At 40.6% G+C, this 20,194-nt stretch overlaps 1 protein-coding gene across 2 annotated transcripts in view; it reads right to left on the bottom strand.

Moving 5' to 3' along the window:
* The window catches only part of bach2a (BACH transcriptional regulator 2a), a 52,245-nt gene that overhangs the window by 22,166 nt on the left and 9,885 nt on the right, over positions 1-20,194 (bottom strand). Inside the window, exon 1 of one of the 2 annotated variants that reach the window (XM_028566104.1) lies at positions 168-251. The exons of the other annotated variant lie outside the window; for it this stretch is intronic. The gene's annotated coding sequence lies outside the window, so the exon portion shown is untranslated. Of the gene's footprint in view, positions 1-167; positions 252-20,194 lie in introns of those variants that run through there. 2 annotated transcript variants of the gene reach the window in all.

Below are 20,194 nucleotides of genomic sequence, written 5' to 3' on the forward strand. Positions count from 1 at the left end.
AAGTTGACTTCCATTCTCTTAAAATGACTGTTTTGCAATATATTTACCTTTTTAAATGAGATATGACCTACATTTGTCAAATCGTTATACAGCCTATATCACTATCCCAAAAAACTATTCTTTTCATCAGCAAGACTTCATGGAGATCCAGCAGGTTTTGAAGTTACCTTGTCGTGGGCCAAAGTGTTTGTCAGAAGGGATTTCAGACCTGATTCCGTGGATATATTCATCTGTACCTGAACCTGAGTCCATGGACCTTTTTTTCACAGCAGACATGTTGACTTGTCATAGTAGGAAAAGCACAGCTGAAATTGATAACCTTAACGATGGCTCAGTTCCATCAAGTGTCCCAGTAAGCTATTTCAGTGAGTCAGCATGCACAATACCAGGACCTCTCCTAAGTGGAATGCAGCCATCAGTAATGGTTTAATATCAGGGCCTCTCCTAAGTGGAATACAGCCATCAGTAATGGTTTAATACCAGGACCTCTCCTAAGTGGAATACAGCCATCATTAATGGTTTAATACCAGGGCCTCTCCTAAGTGGAATGCAGCCATCAGTAATGGTTTAATACCAGGGCCTCTCCTAAGTGGAATGCAGCCATCAGTAATGGTTTAATACCAGGGCCTCTCCAGTGGGAGCCATCTACCAGGACCTCTCCTAAGTGGAATACAGCCATCATTAATGGTTTAATACCAGGGCCTCTCCTAAGTGGAAAGCAGCCATCAGTAATGGTTTAATACCAGGACCTCTCCTAAGTGGAAAGCAGCCATCATTAATGGTTTTGAATACACCTGGGCTTTTCCTGCTATGTCAAAATGTCTGCCGTGAAAAAGGTGTACAGCAGAAATCTTCTGCAGATATTTTGCTCTTGAACAAAGTATTTGCCCGGACCATCATCACCGTCATTAGGAGGTGATCACAATACAATTTGGGCTACATCTACACTACTACGTTTTGGTTTAAAAACAAACATCTTTTGCTACGTTTACGCTTCGCGTCCACAATACTGCAGCGTTTCTGAGGCCCTAAAACGGAGGCATTTGGAAACACTGCTGCCCCCGTTGTGGTTTGAAAACTCTGGGGTTGCGTTGTAGTCTGGATGGGCACAAACGGAGACCTTTGGAAACAACGACGCATGTCAGTCCGTCTGAGTTAGGTAGCTTACAGACCTTTCAGTAACAGTTCCAGCTCGATGTCGGCCCAAGCTAATAATTTCCCACCTTGTACTTCAGAATCAGCATTATTGGCCAGGTTTGCGTAAACAAACAAGGAATTTGAGTCCGGTTAAACTTTGCTCTCAAAGTACAACACTTACTTAACATATAAAGAATAAAAACAGAAAGGACAGTAAGATATATAAAAAACATACTATTAATTAATTATAATAATTTACAAATTTACAAAAAAATATACAATAACAATTGAAGAGAGGGAAGGAATAGTGCAATATCAGTATAGTCTGAGATTTAAGATTTAAATATAAATATATTGCAAGGCAGTTCAGTGCAATGGTAATATATTAATAACAAGATTGTAATTGTGAGTTTGAAATATACACGAGGTAGATGAACAGAACAGTGTTGATTGACTTTGTTCAGTGTGAGGGTGGGGGCTATTTGCCATTGTTCTTTCTCCAAACTATTTTCTGTATTTTCAACTTCTACCTCCACGATTGTCAAACCGCAGAGTTAACGTTCTCTTAATACATCCACGAGAGTTAACGACAGACAATCTGCTTCCTGTTTACACCGGCACGCACATGCCCAGTGTGTGTGAGCGGTCATGTGATACGTGTTGTCAGACGTGTTAATAGAGAGCCAAAGTCCCGGCCCTTCCGGTGGACATTGGACCTTAACTCGGAAAAAATATGAACGGTAGTGAACGGGGAGAGGCAAATATTTTTTTATCCCGTTTTAATTGAACCATGGATTACAAATATGATGTTCGTCAAGTTCGTAAAAGATAATTTTTCAACCGAAGAAAGTCTCAGTTAGCCGTAGGTTTGTCATATGACCATTTCGTTTTGTGTGAAACCACTCAGTGAACTACATCTCCCGTCTCACACAATCTACCTCACAGAAAACAGTTGAGTAGGAGAGAAAAACCAACAAAAACAAAATACTATGCAAACGTATCTTTCAAAATGACTGTAAATGATTCAAATAAGGAATCCCATGTAAATCTTAATTTGTAAAGTAACTAAAGCTGTAACAGATGAATGTAGTGGAGTAAAGAGTACAATATTTCTCTCTGAAATGTAGCGGAGTAGAAGTAGAAAGTGGCGTGAAAAGAAAAGACTTAAGTAGAGTACAAGTAGCTCAAATTTGTACTTAAATACAGTAAATGAGTAAATGTACTTAGTTACATTCCACCACTGCTTCTAAAGATTATAAAAAGGAGAGATGATTGCTTGAGACGTGAGAAGCAGAGCCAGAGGACGCTCGGCAGGTAGTCACTATACCAGTAGGGCTGCACAATTAATCGCAATTTTATCGAAATCGCAATATGGACTAGTGCAATATTCAAAATCGCAGGGGGGCGCAATATTTGTTAAAGGCAAAATATGTGTCAAACCATTCTGAATGAAGTATGAAGACAGAGACGTCCCGCCTACAGATCCTATCCTACAGACTAAACAAAAACAATCTTTGTTTGGTCCAGATCCTCTCAAAAATCACACTATAATCATTTTAATTTTAATATTAGTCAATGAAAATGAGAATAATGATACAAACATGATCATTCCCTTCAATATCGTGAATCATATCGCCATCGCAATATCAGTCAAAATAATCACAATTAGATATTTTCCTCATATTGTGCAGCCCTATATACCAGTACAACAAAATACAGGCATTATTTTTGAGACATTGCATTAACATTTCCACATTCCTCGCTTTGAAACAGCCCGGTGTTGGACGTTTAAAGCTATGCTTCTCCATGTTTTTTGTCATGCCCCCCCTCCCCATCCCAATCCACACTTGGGTAAATTGTTCAGAGAGAGTTGAGGGGCTTTGGTAAACAAGACATTGCCAGTGGTTTCATCATCTCGTCTGGGCCGTGCATTAATGTGTGAGGAGAGGCTGGGATGTTTCAGCAGCACACTGGGCTGACAGGCAGCTAACTGATATCCATAATCCCCAAACTGCAAAATTACAACTGAAGAGGAGGAAGGGGGGGAGGAGGAGAGTGTAACTGGGCTACAGTGAAGAATCGTAGCAGCATGTGACACCATATAACGTTTAGCCAGTTATATATGTACGATACAGGAGAAAATATATAAATATGTAAGCCACATAAATGGCACAGTGTGTTTTTTACTCATGAAGGGTGTGTTATTAAGCCGTAATGATTAAGGATTGGAGAAAAAAAACTTGAAAATGGAATGTATCGTGATTTTTAAAATCAATTGTTTTCCCACCACATCAATATTTTTTTTTTTTTATTTCCAGTGATTGACCTAAATATTTTGTGTTTAGATGGTACGGCCGAAAGCAACTATCACATCTGTTGCCAGCAAAACAGACCAAAAGCAGAAAATAAGCCTACATGTTACTTCTTTAAATAAATGTCAGACTGACCGGCAATTCGTTTTTGGAAATGTCTCATGATATATATCAGTGCTAAAGTTAACCGTCCCGATCAAATCGACAGACAGAATGAAGAAAAACATGTTTGTATTATTAGCAGCTTCTTCCACTTCACAACTCTAATACAGTCATAGTGCTGGGGGCATAAGCTTCAACCCCCTCCCCATCCTAGTCATTTTTCTTACAGTCTTAAAACAACATGATCAGAACAGTTGGGTCTGTGGTCAGCCAATGAAATAATGGACATTTTAGAAGGACCTATTGACCCTGGTCACAGCACAGAGCACTCTCTTCCACTACAGTTGGTGATGTCTAAATACAGCTCTTTCAAACTCACAATCAACAGGCCTAACCCTGGTGAAGCAGAGCAGCAGAGTTCCCTGCTGTCCAAGTGGCACTGCCAGTATTTCCCATAATGCAGCTCAGCACCTTCCCCTCATCAGCCAGCTGCTCTGTTAGCCTACATTCAACCCGACAGAACCATCAATCAAACGCACCCATCCAACGCCAGTCAGACCCCTGAGACAGCCAGAGACGGGCAAAAGTAGCCACAGGCATGCACGCACAAGCGCGCACGCACACACACACACACACACACACACACGCACCCGCACGCACGCACGCACGCACGCACGCACGGTGCAGCCCAGCAGGCAGTGTAGAAACATCCAGGAGTGAATTATTCATCACAGGAGCAGCAGAACCAAAGACCAGGCAGGGACCTTCCCCCAGAGCTGCTGCTACACACAAATATGAATTAACAAACCCTAATAACTCACCAATTCTGCTCTGTGAGTGTGTGAGTGTGTACGTGTGTGCGTGTGTTTGTGTGTAGGTGCAGTCCAATGTACTGCTATGCCCTACTTTCCTCCACCCTTTCCTGTCTTCTCCCGTGCCCTGATTATGTCTTATTTTCATCTGCCGATGGTGTCTGTGGGGTGTACTGAGTGGTGCTTATACATACAGGATGTGTGTGTGTGGTGTGTGGTGTGTGTGTGTGTGTGTGTGCGTGTGCATTTATGAGAGAAATATAGAATGCCAAGTTCTGTGAAAACATCTGATGACATACAGTATATGTTTGCTAAAAGAGGCACTGCCCAACTTAAATGATTTATGAAAACAGATCTTATGCAGATGTTTTACAAATATTCCTCACCCTGCATTCAGAGAAATAGAACACAGTTAGTGTAAATGAGAGTTAATCGGGGCAATGAATACAACAAGTTGGAAGCAACTTTGCTCGGCATCTCTCACTACTCGAAGCCTAATGACAACGTGAACATGCAGATGTTTAGCAGGCCTCTAATCTGACAAAGTATTGGACAAATTGAAATTTTGATGATGAAAAGTCTGGGGAGCATGGCTATCTGTACCTGAATATCTGCATTTCATTGCAAACTGTACTCGGAGAGACTGAATGAGAGACGAGAGTCAGCGGAAGAGGGTTGCGTTTCTGATTAGTGGCAACGTTTCCACACCAAGTTGTGTTAATGTTCGCATCTAAATTGTCTACAAATGAACTGTAAACTGAGTGCAGCTTTTTCACACCGACTGACGAGCAAAAAGGAGCGAGCTGGCCGCACAGCGGAGGAGGAATGGGCACCCGACCCACGACCAAGGTAGGCCTCAAATCCTTTACTGCAGTCTGGCGGGTACGCAGTAAGGGTTTCTAGTAGGGCTGGGCAAAATGAAGATAAGGTGATAAGGTGCCGATAAAGCATGAGGCCAAGCTCTGAGCCAACTAACATACACTATTGAATCAAAAAATCTCAAATAAAAGCAAATGGGGATGTCCCGATCGGATCAGAGGCGATATTAAAAGGTCCCATGGCATGAAAATTTCACTTTATGAGGTTTTTAAACATTAATATGAGTTCCCCCACTGGCTCTAGTGGATGTAATTCTGCACAAACGCTGAATTTCGGGAAAGAGACTTCAGATACAGTATTAGGGGACCACTAAGGTCTATATAAAAGAGACTTCAGATACAGTATTAGGGGACCACTAAGGTCTATATAAAAGAGACTTCAGATACAGTATTAGGGGACCACTAAGGTCTATATAAAAGAGACTTCAGATACAGTATTAGGAGACCACTAAGGTCTATATAAAAGAGACTTCAGATACAGTATTAGGGGACCACTAAGGTCTATATAAAAGAGACTTCAGATACAGTATTAGGGGACCACTAAGGTCTATATAAAAGAGACTTCAGATACAGTATTAGGGGACCACTAAGGTCTATATAAAAGAGACTTCAGATACAGTATTAGGGGACCACTAAGGTCTATATAAAAGAGACTTCAGATACAGTATTAGGGGACCACTAAGGTCTATATAAAAGAGACTTCAGATACAGTATTAGGAGACCACTAAGGTCTATATAAAAGAGACTTCAGATACAGTATTAGGGGACCACTAAGGTCTATATAAAAGAGACTTCAGATACAGTATTAGGGGACCACTAAGGTCTATATAAAAGAGACTTCAGATACAGTATTAGGGGACCACTAAGGTCTATATAAAAGAGACTTCAGATACAGTATTAGGGGACCACTAAGGTCTATATAAAAGAGACTTCAGATACAGTATTAGGGGACCACTAAGGTCTATATAAAAGAGACTTCAGATACAGTATTAGGGGACCACTAAGGTCTATATAAAAGAGACTTCAGATACAGTATTAGGGGACCACTAAGGTCTATATAAAAGCATCCAAAAAGCAGCATGTCATAGGACCTTAAAAATTTGAACTGATCGCCTTACTCCGATCATTTATGTCAGTAAATTCTACACCGTTCTAAATAGAAGAGGATTTTATATAGGAGTTTGACATAAAATGATAGCAGCACTAAGTTGAAGACATCTTTTAGTTACTTTGTTTAATTAGTTATTTTTGCTAATTAAATTTCTTTTATTGGTATTGGCAAACATTCAGCATTTAAAAAAAAAATTAGATCAGGGGGCCATAAAAGCTGATCGGGACAAATCCTACTGGGTCTAAAGATGCCTGCTTGCTTGATGTGCGGCATACTTACTTCTCACGTCAACCGATCAAACTCATGAAAACAAATCGAGACGAAACTTTATCACAGGAAGAAATTCCCCCACAAACAATTCGCAGCTAAAGATAGCACCCAGTCCTCGCTCCATTACCGGGGCCCTCCCCTGGGAGAGTCGGATCTCGTCCAGAAATATACCGCCATGACATCAGCGTCTCCCATTTTAACAATGAGCCTTTGTTGCGAAAGCAGCTGTGGGGAAGCTCTCACTTGCACTGCGGTCATTGAGATCCTGATAAATGACCTGTGAGGTCATTGCTAACAGTATTTGCTCAATCCCTCAGCCTCCTGCAACCCTGTATACTCATCTTGCCATTGTCAAGTGCAATTGGATTTAGTGCAAATGAAACCCCTTCTTCCCTCAGGCGTGTAGCCAGCGCTGCTGACAGAGTGCTCGTATGTCAGAGGACCGCTCGATGTGTGTGAAGGGCAAGTGGCCTGCTGTAGGAGCGAGGGGTTATGGGTAGTAAATGGAGTACAGGGCCTCGGAAGACGGCACATGGAGAAAATACATATGTGTTGGTATGAGCAGTGAGGGGTGAGGGCAATGTCTACATTGTGTGTAAGTGTTTCTGTGTGTGTGTTTAACCAGCGATTAAGTTCCAATCTATAGATGCTGAATAGCTGACCTAGCTACTTTGGCTCACATGCCTTCTCACTCCCCATCAATACCTTCACCTTTTGTCCTACAAGTGCGGACACACACACACACACACACACACACACACACACACACACACACACACACGTAACATAAGAGTGTTGCCCATGGGTCAAGCAGCACTAATGTAGAGCACTCACCGGTCTAATCTGCTTCCATCAGGAGACCATTTGTAACCCTGAGAAGAGCCTCTCTACTCTCACTTTACTTGGATGATCAGGAAAAGCAGACTAAGATATTTTGCTGCTTTCAACTCTATTTCCGGACCAGAACCCCGATACAGCAGGGATTCTGCAAAACCCAGGATTACATTCAAGGATGCCAAATGCCAACGTTTCTTTTTAAAATTTTCACTAGGGAAGATTGTGGAAAGATTGTGTGTGTGTGTGTGTGTGTGTGTGTGTGTGTGTGTGTGTGTGTGTGTGTGTGTGTGTGTGTGTGTGTGTGTGTCAGCTTCAAACAACAATGTTAAAAACGACAGACAAAGCCAGAAATCTTGGTGTAGTCGTGGACTCAGACCTGAATTTCAACAGCCACATTAAGACAATTACAAAGTCAGCCTATTATCACCTCAAGAATATATCAAAGGTTAAAGGATTTATGTCTCAGCAGGATTTGGAAAAACTTGTCCATGCTTTTATCTTCAGTAGACTTGACTACTGTAACGGTGTCTTTACAGGTCTCCCTAAAAAAATCTATCAGACAGCTGCAGCTGATTCAGAACGCTGCTGCTCGAGTCCTCACTAAGACCAAGAAAGTGGATCACATCACTCCAGTACTGAAGTCTCTACACTGGCTTCCAGTGCCTCAAAGAATTGATTTCAAAAATACTTCTGCTGGTTTATAAATCACTAAACGGTTTAGGGCCAAAATACATTTCTGATCTGCTACTACACTAAGACCCACCCAGACCTGTCAGGTGGTCTGGGACAGGTCTACTTGTTGTCCCCAGAGTCAGGACTAAACAGGGGGAAGCAGCGTTCAGCTTTTATGCTCCACATATCTGGAACAATCTCCCAAAAAAACTGGAGGTCCACTGCAACTCTCTGTTCTTTAAATCAAGGCTGAAGACCTTTCTTTTTGATGTTGCCTTTCTTTAAATAATTTTTTATTTCTTATACTGCACTGTAAGGCTGGGCGATATGGAGAAAATCAAATATCACGATATTTTTGACCAAATACCTCAATATTGATACCGCAACGATATTGTAGTGTTGACGGTTGGTGCTTTCACAAAATATTTACACAATGAGATTTTTGATGAATAATCATCAATAATGTGGATATAATGACTAAGTGGGTAAAGGCAAATAATAGAACAGCTACAACAGTCTGGTAAGTTCAGAAAAGTACATCACTTTACTGTAATGCAGTCTTTAAAACCAGGAAAAGACAACACTTATGTCATATCACGATATTACGATATCCACAATCTAAGACGATATCTAGTCTCATATAACGATATCAATATAATATCGATATATTGCCCAGCTCTAGTGCACTGTACATTTTATTCTCGTATTTTATCTGGTTGTTTTATCGTTTTTAACTGCTCTTTAATGTTTTATGAAAAGAATTTGGAATTGCCCTGTTGCTGAAATGTACTATACAAATAAAGCTGCCTTGCCTTGCCTTATGGCAAATAAATTAAGGCTAAGTTGTGCTTAATCGGTGCGAAATTGTTGTGCAGGAAAACTGTGTGCACACAACTTCAGTAAGTGCAGTATATCAAAGTTGTAGCAGGAAGTGGGTCTGTGAACTGTGATGGATGTTTACAACAATCATTTTCTAATCCGAATAGGCTACGTTTTGATGTTTGACTGAACAAGCTAACGTCAGCATGTTCTGGGCTGTGGTTAGTCTGTGGAGGAGCAGCGCTGCTGGCATACAGACTCTGAGGTGAGAACACAATTCCTGGCTGAACGAGTTGAATTCTTCACACGCCAGGCATCGCTGAACAGTTGTGCCGCTGGTCTAAAAGGCCTCAATGGTCTGTGATGCCTTGTACCGTCTCCATGTTTCTGGTTCACTGCCTTTTGTTTCCATCTCAGCGCTTACATCTGCTACTTGACTCTTAAACGGACAGTTTGAGGCTCAGCGCGCAGGGCTTATTAGAGGATTTCTGCACCTTTAGGAGGATCAAAAGTCTTGTGGACTTGCTCGGCCGCCTTTTTTTTGACACTGCTACTTTTAGTTTGTCTAGATTACATTTACCTCATTAGCTTCACATGCTCTCACCGGTGTGGAATGTTAGTTAACAAATACCGAATTGCTAATAGGTACATGGTGTCACATTCAACTGTGTTTTTCAAAAGGCAATATACAGTCTTTGTTGTGGAGGTACTCCGCACTTAGCAACCGCCACGACTTAATGTTGAAGTAAATGTGCAGGTGTCTTAAGATGCAGTTGGCTCCGAGACAACTCCATCTGCATTAAAGGAAAATTCCAGCGCAAAATGAACCTAGGGGTTAATAACATATGTGTACCGAGTCGACTGTTCTCTGGGATATGTTTTCATGCTAATCGAATGTGTCTCTAGCTTGAAATAAGCTACCGCAAACCGGTGGTTAGCTGCTAACGCTAGATTTTGGGGCACAGGGTAAATCACTATTTGATACCACTAACAAGGCTCAAAATAGCACCACACTTCAATGGTAGCATGATGTTTGAACTTTGTAAGTGTACAGACAATTTATTACAAAGATAGATTATAAAGACAGTACGGTTCATGTTTACACGCGGCCGCCATCTCGGATAACAGTCATGACCAGTCGAACAACAAACGCCGTGCACCCAGTAACCAGTAACATAGCTCAAACACAGCGTTCGTGATTCGACTGCACAGTAGGCGGCGCTCTAGGCTTTATTTTACATTGAAAATTTCACAGTTCAAGGTGTTTTCACTGTTGATTCGTTGAACTGGTTAAGTTCAATAAATGCAACCTCTTTCCAAAAGTCAACGAGTAGTCGTGTTAAATAATTGTGATTTCAATATTGTCCAAAATAATTTATGTGTTGAGCGCCACCCCAAGGAGCCATGAAGTAGCGATCCTGGGAGCAGGAAAATCTATTTAGCGCACTTTATTTAATTAATTAAGATATCAAGATTAGATAGATAGATAGATAGATAGATAGATGGCACTTTATTGTCTGTAGACACGGAAATGTGTCTTGCAATACAAGCTCCAACAATTACAACACAATAACAACCTTTGGCGCCAGGGTATCAATTCTCGTATCGCACAAAGAACAACGATATATTGGCGTATTGATATTTTGTCAACTGCTCTTTCTACTTCCTTTTCATATCAACAGACATCAATCAGCCGTCAGCATGCCCAATCAAACAAGGATCACGATGCTTCACACAGCAGCGGAAATTTACAATATCAATTGCAGTGTATATGTTAATATTTGGCAAAAGGCCAAATGTGTCACATCAGAACTGTGCAATAAATGAATTGGGATTTTTTTTTTTTCAGAGGGTGCGAAAGCTCTGTTGCCAAATGAGTCATAAAGGCAGGGATGTTGAGCAGAGGATTATTTCATCTCCTTCACAAGCGTAGGCGTTGGAAATGAAAGTACACATGTGGGCTGCCAAACGCCCACAAAGTTTCCACAGAGGGAAGCTGACAAGATTAACATCACCTGTATGGAATACAGTGATTTCTTTGGTGTTTTCAAATGTTTTGCGTTGCAAGAAAACCAAAAAGCAGCATTAGGTTATTGGGATATCGGTGTAGCACACATCATGTTGATCGGATCCGTAGGCTCAGGCAAGGGCGTAGGTTATGCTTCAACATTGTAAGCGGGGCAGAAACTTAAATTCCTGTGTCTGAAATTGTTGGGAAAATATATCTGCGGGTAAGAAGTAGGGCTGGATCCAAATATATTCGACTATTCGGATATTCCTACGTTGGGTGGTTATTCCATTTACAATTTTGGGATTTGAATATTTGTTTTCCTTCAATAGTGTTATAAAGTTGAGACCGACTCAACTTTTGGAGAAACGCAACCTGTCCCGCTGCGGTGGCCTGTCATGTAACCGGCGACCAGACTTGTCGGTGTGTTTTGAGGCGGTGTGAGAGTCCCGTACAGGAAACAGGAAACATCACTGCCTCTATCGCTGCCACGAGAAAGTTTTAAAGGTCCCATGACATGCTGCTCTTTGGATGCTTTTATATAGACCTTAGTGGTCCCCTAATACTGTATCTGAAGTCTCTTTTATATAGACCTTAGTGGTCCCCTAATACTGTATCTGAAGTCTCTTTTATATAGACCTTAGTGGTCCCCTAATACTGTATCTGAAGTCTCTTTTATATAGACCTTAGTGGTCCCCTAATACTGTATCTGAAGTGTCTTTTATATAGACCTTAGTGGTCCTCTAATACTGTATCTGAAGTCTCTTTTATATAGACCTTAGTGGTCCCCTAATACTGTATCTGAAGTGTCTTTTATATAGACCTTAGTGGTCCCCTAATACTGTATCTGAAGTCTCTTTTATATAGACCTTAGTGGTCCCCTAATACTGTATCTGAAGTCTCTTTTATATAGACCTTAGTGGTCCCCTAATACTGTATCTGAAGTCTCTTTTATATAGACCTTAGTGGTCCCCTAATACTGTATCTGAAGTGTCTTTTATATAGACCTTAGTGGTCCCCTAATACTGTATCTGAAGTCTCTTTTATATAGACCTTAGTGGTCCCCTAATACTGTATCTGAAGTCTCTTTTATATAGACCTTAGTGGTCCCCTAATACTGTATCTGAAGTGTCTTTTATATAGACCTTAGTGGTCCCCTAATAATGTATCTGAAGTCTCTTTTATATAGACCTTAGTGGTCCCCTAATACTGTATCTGAAGTCTCTTTTATATAGACCTTAGTGGTCCCCTAATACTGTATCTGAAGTGTCTTTTATATAGACCTTAGTGGTCCCCTAATACTGTATCTGAAGTCTCTTTCCCGAAGTCTCTTTGAAGCTTTCCTTAGGATGTGCAATTTCTGTGTCTGTAGCTATTGAGGAGGAGAGAGGGGGGGGTTGTGTAACAGCTGAATGAAAAAAAAAAGTGTAAGTGTGTGTGTGTGCATGTACTGTATACAGTATGCATCTGTTTCTATGTGTATGCATGTGTTTATGTGAGTGTAGGTAGGTGGATATATGATGTATGTGTATGTAAATGTGTATGAATAAGTGAAGCATCAAAATATCAAAATAGAAAAAGGGGGTTTTTACTTCTTCCTACTCCTTTTTGAACATGGAAATTTCTTATTTGAATCACTTGCAATAATTTTGGAAGATTGTGCTGAGATGTACATGTCCTTTTAAAATGGTAATATATATATATATGTATGTACATGTCCTTTTAAAATGGTAATATATATATATATGTATGTGTGTGTGTGTGTGTGTGTGTGTGTGTGTGTGTGTGTGTGTGTGTGTGTGTGTATATATATATATATATATATATATATATATATATATATATATATATATATATATATATATATATATATATATATATATATACACACTTTTTTTTATTGCTCAAAATAAACTACAAATAAAAAAACACATTTTCTCAATCCCTCTGTCTCTTTTCTTTCTCCGTGAAATGAAGCTGCCTTCAAGTGCACTGGGAAATGTCAAGATCTACAACAGGGTCAAGTCAAATTTAAGACTTTTGAAGACCTTTTTTAAGACCATTATGAATGAAATTTAAGACCTATATCATGACATCAAAAAAAAGGGTCACATGTCACAGTCCCCCATTTCCTCATAGGCCTGGTGTCTACTGTAGATTGGCTGCAAAATAAGTGGCATGTTGGTCTCATTTGTAGTCGTAATACAGCAAATTATATTTGGACTAGCGACAGAAAGAACTACAACGCCACAAAATAAAAAAAAAATAAAAAAAATTCTAAAGCGCTGCGGGAACATTTCAATGAGCATTGCATTGACATAGGAAAATTAGGACATGTTGAAAGTTATTTAAGACCTTGAACACAATACTTTATAATAATTTAAGACTTTTTAAAGGCCTTACCATTTTATTTTGAAAGGTTAGGCTTTTTTAGAATTTTTTTGATCCCGCCAAACCCTGTAAAAATGATCTGAAACAATAATTGTGAAATATAAAGTCTTATTTTGAGCCGCCTGAATGGTTATTTTTACTTCTTTTGGGGAATTGGTTGTATTTCATATTTTTTAAGGGGGGTCAAATCAACCTCTTCTAAATATTGGGGTGGGGACATATCTCCTGCATCCCACCCCGCCCCCCCGAAATCTAGGCCTTGGGGCTCAGGGCTGCCCTGGATACTCATGTCCCATGTTCCTGTGCAGTATATTGTGTTGGCAGATTCTCACTCTCCTCACATCTCCTCCTGTTGTCACACTGAACATTGCGGTGACGCCACAGCCCTTATTAACCCCAAAAAACATTGAGGATTCAGTCCTGGTCCAATGGATTTGATTTCACCTGGTTTTGACGTCTATAAAGACGTAGCAGAGGAGGACTTTCCTTCCCCTGGGGGAGCTCCTCCTGTCCAACTGTGTTTCCTCGTCCCTCCTTTCAGCCGGGAGGCTGGGCTGACATTACTTTGCCCTGCGGCGGCGGCGGCTGGCGAAGCGTAAATTGGATCAGGCTCGTCAGGTTTCAGGGAAAGCGAAGCTGGTTTTTATCGCTGTGCGAGTCATGCTCAAGATGGATGGGAATGCTGCAGAAATTCAAATTCAAAAACACTGGGAAGGCAGCCAAATCACACAAAAATGAAAGAAATATAAAAAAAAAAAAGCAGATATAACAGTTTACTACGGGTTTATACGTGATGCAGCCTACAGTCGTACAGCCACTAGGAACATGCTTTATTATCCGAATACCTAATTAAAGACAAGCTTTTTTTCTTAAACTAACAGCAGCTGTCTCTGTAGTTACTTTGATGATAAGTTCTGCTAAAAAACCAAGACAGAATCATGAAGCTGCACTTTTAAAAGGGGCATTGTTTATAACTTGTGTAAGCACAAAATGGGGTTTAAAAGAAGCATTCGCCACTTCCTACTAAACTATGACCCACGGTATAAATAGCTGGGTACAGAATTCAATACTTTTTAAGCACTGACGGAACGGAACTGTCCTGTAGATAAAATGAGCTTCAATTAGACAAACGCTTTCAAAAGTACACTGCTAACCAGCACTCTGTGACGAAGCACCCAGTGTGTTAATTGGACATTATGGTCCTAATTAGCTGAAGCCCCAAAGACCCTCGACAGCGAGCTCTACGTGTCAAACAGGAATGACTCCATAGCACGGTGCTTAGTGCAATTAACACTTCTGCTGCTGGTAATTCACATAGGACAAAAACACAAGACGGCTAACATGTGAAAGGACAAAAGTAGTGGCCCCCACTGTATTAAAACAAATTATCAATCGGTGGCTGGGTTGGCTCAGGTGGTAGAGCGGGCACATGCCTCGACGCAGAAGGTCCAGGGTTCGAGTCCGACTTGTGACGATTTCCTGCATGTCTTCCCCCCCTCTCGCTCCCCTTTCATATCTAGCTGTCCTATCCATTTAACAGTCCCTCCCGAAAAACGTGATTATGCGATCGCATAATTCAATGGATAATCAGCCAAAGTCTGCATATTAATATGCCGCACTTTCGCCGCATAAATTGCCAATTTCCGCGCAAAATATGCGCGGCTTGCATGATTTCATAATCCCTGCATTTTCGTTACAAAAAAGTCACATATATCTTAGCAGAAAGTTGAAAAATGTTGCATTTACTTCACACAAGAGCAGCCGTTTTCCCCTGTTGCCATGGGAACGTTATGAAGTGACGTAATTACGCAACGTGAACATCATCTAAAAGCAGGGTGTTGGGGGAATCACTTTTTTTTCTCTTTTTCATCAAACTGCAGTTTTTGCAAGTTCCCGCAATTTCATTGCATAAATATCCCGCATATCCCATTGCATTTTTTAAGAAAACATGCCGCATAATCAAGGATTTTTGCCCGTAACAATCACACAAAAAAACTGCATTTTTCTGGAAGGACTGATTAAAGGCCAAAATGCCCCAAAAAATAATCTTAAAAAAAAAAGTATCAATCAAATCAAAACTCATAATCAATAATGAATTTAGAATCAAACTGAAAATGTTTTAACATTGAAACCACTGCTTAAAAAATAAACCTGATGAAATATGTGATGCTGTTTTCATGATTTGTGTGTTTTGACTCCACATTATCAGAGGAAAGGACCTACCAGAGGCTTTTGTAACACTGGACGAGACAGGAAGAAGCCTCAAGGCCAAGAGAAAACGACAAGACTTTTGCCATGAGTTTGCGAGTTCCAGACAAATTTCTTTGATCTGAGACTAAAACAAAATCTGTGCTCATGCCCGTCAGGACGGGTTCTCTAGTTAGATTAAGTTTTTCTTGTAGCCAAAAACTGGATGCGCTTGTAGTCGGGCCATCTTGGAAATGAGACTGAGACCAGAAAAGAGCTGTGTCCAATGAGTGAGAGTGCACGGACACACACACACACACACACACACAGCTCTGTGTCTGTCCCTCTGCTTCGGTTTCTCTCACCACTGAGTCTGACTTCATGTCCCGCCCACAACATTGCTTAAAGCCGTGTTTCTCAAATGGGGGTACGTGTACCCCTAGGGGTGCTTTGGAGGACTGCAGGGGGTACGGGAGATATTTAAGAAAATGTTTAATAGTTACAAGGCTGTTGGCCAGAACATTGTTCCTCTTTATGGAGACTTCCTATCAAAAATGTGACATTTGTGTCGCCTTCTTTGGACCTAATGTTGCCTTCCTTCCTTCTACTGTACTTCTACTTCGCTTTTTTCGAAATGTCATTGTTTTTGAAGTTTCTGATACTATTTTTGACCTATTCTTGCCTTCCTTCCTTCCTTCCTTCTTTCTACAATCTTTTTTGCCTCCTTTTCTCATTAGCATTTACGTGTTTTTTCAGTTACAAGGCTGTTGTTTAGTAAATCTATCACTGGCAGCGCTGTACTGTTCCCCTTTATATAGACTTTTTTTCCTACCAAAAATGATCAGCGCTGGTCAGGGGGGGTACTTGGCTTAAAGAAACAATTCAAAAGGGTTAGATTATTGAAAACAGTTTGAGAACCACTGGCTTAAAGCATCTAAACAACCTTTTCTGTTGGAGTTTGTAACATTCCAAAATCTTAATTTTGACTTAAAGATTTTCATTTTCACTGTAAATGCATATCGGTATCAAATATCGGTTTTATTAACTACTAATAATAATCGGTATCGGCTTACTATGCTCAATGGCTGCAACACAACAAGCGGAGACTGCCACAGAAACCAAAAGTTGCGCGTGTTAAATTTGGAACCGATGATCGGATTATAAACCAAATTTTCAAAACGATTCCAATGGAATCGTAAATTTTGAAACGATTCCCAGTGGTAACCGGTTCTCGATGCCCAGTCCGAAAACAACACACCTACACCAACAAAAGGCCCTTGCAATGTTTAGCGGTAGTGCAGGGATTTCCCTACAATTATAAGGTTTAGGCGCAGCACTCAAGCCATTTTGGGCAGCCGAGTGAATGTAAAAATCAATGTCGGAAACAAAACCAAATAAATGACTTTTCTTAGTTCTAACCTAGACTTCTTTAGCAAGCTTGGTCTTTAAGCTTTTTGAGTGTTATTTATTTATCTGCTCTAGGTTTTTCCAACGTTTTAGAAACAAATAATGGGAATATCAATGGTCCAAAATGATGTGAAACTGCATATGTTTTTTATTGACAAATGTCACAAATCCGGCGCAAAATGAACCTAGGGGTTAATAAGACGTGTACAGAGTTGATTGTTCTCTGGGATGTTTTCATGCTAATCGAATGTGACCAGTTTTATCGCTAACCGCTAACTAGCTTATAACGCTAGTCGTCGGGGCATGGGTAATGTAAAAATAAATTGCTATTTCTACACAAGGCTCAAAATAGCTCCACACTTCCACGGTAGCACAATGAGGGTCCGCACATGTAAACCGAAGCATTGAGAACTTTGGAAGTGGACAGACAGTTTATTAAAAAGATAGTTTAGAAAGACCGTACCGTTCACGTATACAGGCGGGCGCCATCTTGGGAAAACAGTCACGACCAGTCGAACGACGAATGCCGCGCTTGAGCTACGTTACTGGTTACTCGACTGGTCGTGAGTGTTTTCCCAAGATGGCGCCCGCCTGTATACGTGAACGGTACTGTCTTTCTAAACTATCTTTTTATAAACTGTCTTTCTACTTTACCCTCTGCCCCGACAACTAGCTTTATAAGCTAATTAGCGGTTAGCGATAAAACTGGTCACATTCGATTAGCATGAAAACATATCCCAGAGAACGGTCGTTATTAACCCCTAAGTTCATTTTGCGCCGGATTTGTCCTTTAAGGGAGGAAACCCCTAAACCACCCAAAAAATACGTGCACCGGAGTCTTCCACAAACACATAGTGCTGTGATGTTGGGTCTGATCGCTACGCTACCTGAGAGCTAATCCACGGGTTTGCAAAGCATGACAGAGAGCTTGTTTACCACCTCTACTGCTGTAATCCTTCACCGCACACAAACCCTAATTGCGTCACATCAAAACCAGAGCCGTGTCTTCCCTCGGCAGCAATGGAGATGACTGAGAGAGCATGTTAATCCGCCTCGACAGGTGGAACAACATCAAGCGGCCTTTACAGCTTCATTGGCACTGTTACATCAGCCAACAAACAGTTTCAATAGCCCAATAGTTATTATTATGTCAATCATCCAGTACAGTAATCAATATTTTTTATATAAATATATATTATTAAGGGTAAGGGGAAAAATAAATTCATGTATGTATTGTTATTTTTTGAGTCATTTTTTAAAATCGATTCTTCTATTTAAAAAAAAAAAACTAAATATTTTCTGTTATATACAGTCTGTAGTTCAATGTGATACCGTTCCATATTTCTGTTTGTAGCTGCCTTTAACGAACACCATTTCCCATAAGCCTTGGACCATCGCAGGTTCACCGTCACAGCTCGACAGAAGAGATGAGCCTATGGTCCAGCTTAGTTCCCCACGTATTTGATAATATATGTATATTGTTGTCTCTATTGTACAGTATGTGTCTATATTACTATTTGTCTACTGAACGTTTACTACCACATGTCTATTTGTTGAATGCATAGCGAGTTAACACCTACCAAAGTCAAACTCCTTGTGTATGTAAGTATACTTGGCCAATACAGCTGATTCTGATTCTGAACAGCAGCACAGAGAAGACTGTGGACGTTTTTAGACGCAGCGAAAGATTTGTAAAATGTACTTCATTTATTTTATTCTCATTCTTCATCGGCGGTGTCCCTCAGACACTCCGATGAGACACTGTAAGCTAAACAACAGATTTAGCTCTATCTTAGCAACCCCTATATGGCATATGTGGATTTAAGCAGTGTCCAAAACAGCTGACCATGATCTCACCATCTGCCCCCCCTCCCCCCGTGTCTACACCAATCACCGCCAGCCATGCCAGGTTGCCAGATCCGTGGCAAGGTTATGCACCAGATAAACCAGAAATGCCAACAATGCCCTGGGCAGTGAGAGCTGAGAGCGGTGGAGAGGCATGTCTGAGGGTTTTTTTTTTTTTGTCTGTGTGCTGCTTTTGGATTTTAAGAAAATTGCACTTGGTTGAATACTGGCAGTCTATTCAAATTCAACATCATCTCATTACAGTAACCTCCTCCGCACTGTGAGGATACAAACATTGTTCTTGTGAACAGATTGTCTCCTCATTAAGAATTATCCATGCGTTTCTCAGAAGTCCAAACAATGGCTGTTCAAATCCGTTCCAAGACACAAACACACGGCAGCAGCTTGGCGCTCGATGAAGCGCTTTAATGTCAGCAACGCCATCTCTCGCGCTGGGATTAGAAAAATGGTTTTCTGCCGTGACAGATTTGCTGCTGGTGACACTTTTCATTGTTGCAAGGTGTGAACAGATGGATCTATGAAAAAAATGTAATGTGCAATAGTACAAAAGAAGAGGCAACTGTGTATATTCTTTTCAACATGTAGGACAAGTCATTTCAAACCAAAATAAATGTTGTGAAATATGTCGCGGACACATTGGTTGACTGAATTATTTGAGTGAAAGCAGCTAAATTTGGTCTTGGTGTGCGGCTTGATACATTGAGTGTTTTAGTATTTGAAGACACTGTAAAAACAGTACACCGACTGTTAGCTGCAGAATCTATTTCCCTGTGTCTGTACCAGCAGTTTCTTCAATGGATCGAGGCAAATTTACAATATGTTTTTGGTGGCTAAAGACAAGTCAAATTCATCAAGAAGACAGCATTTCAAGCGTAACTTTCGCCAAAATGCAACCACGGGTCTTTTTGTGAATATACCCAAGTCAAACTTTCGTTGAAAAAGCATATTTAGGACGGAAACGCCACCTTCAAGACTTACCGTATTCTCGTTTTTCGGTCAAATGGCCTAAGAAGGCTCGACACAACATGAGACTTTGCTCCAAGTATCACCAGGGGCTCTACACATGAACTCAGCATTGAGAAAATTGGTTGTTTACGCAGAGTTTACTAAAAAGAAAGGATTTGAACGATCTCCGAATGCAGCATAACAGGGAGGAGAGTAAAGATGGAAAGCTCCTAAAGCTTAGTTCCATATACATGCATGGATAATTTGTTGTTTTGTCGTTAGTGAAAAACAATATTGACCTTGTAGTTGAAAAAGGAGCCTCATATTAGAATAACATTTCCTCCTATGGAGTCCGTTCATCCGCATTCGGATATCGACTCTTTTTGACTGGCAAGATGGCGGAGAGCGTAAACAACAAGAGCTACGGTGAGTTGTTCAAA

Source organism: Perca flavescens, chromosome 20 (assembly GCF_004354835.1).
Source record: "Perca flavescens isolate YP-PL-M2 chromosome 20, PFLA_1.0, whole genome shotgun sequence".
NCBI classification, from domain to species: domain Eukaryota; kingdom Metazoa; phylum Chordata; class Actinopteri; order Perciformes; family Percidae; genus Perca; species Perca flavescens.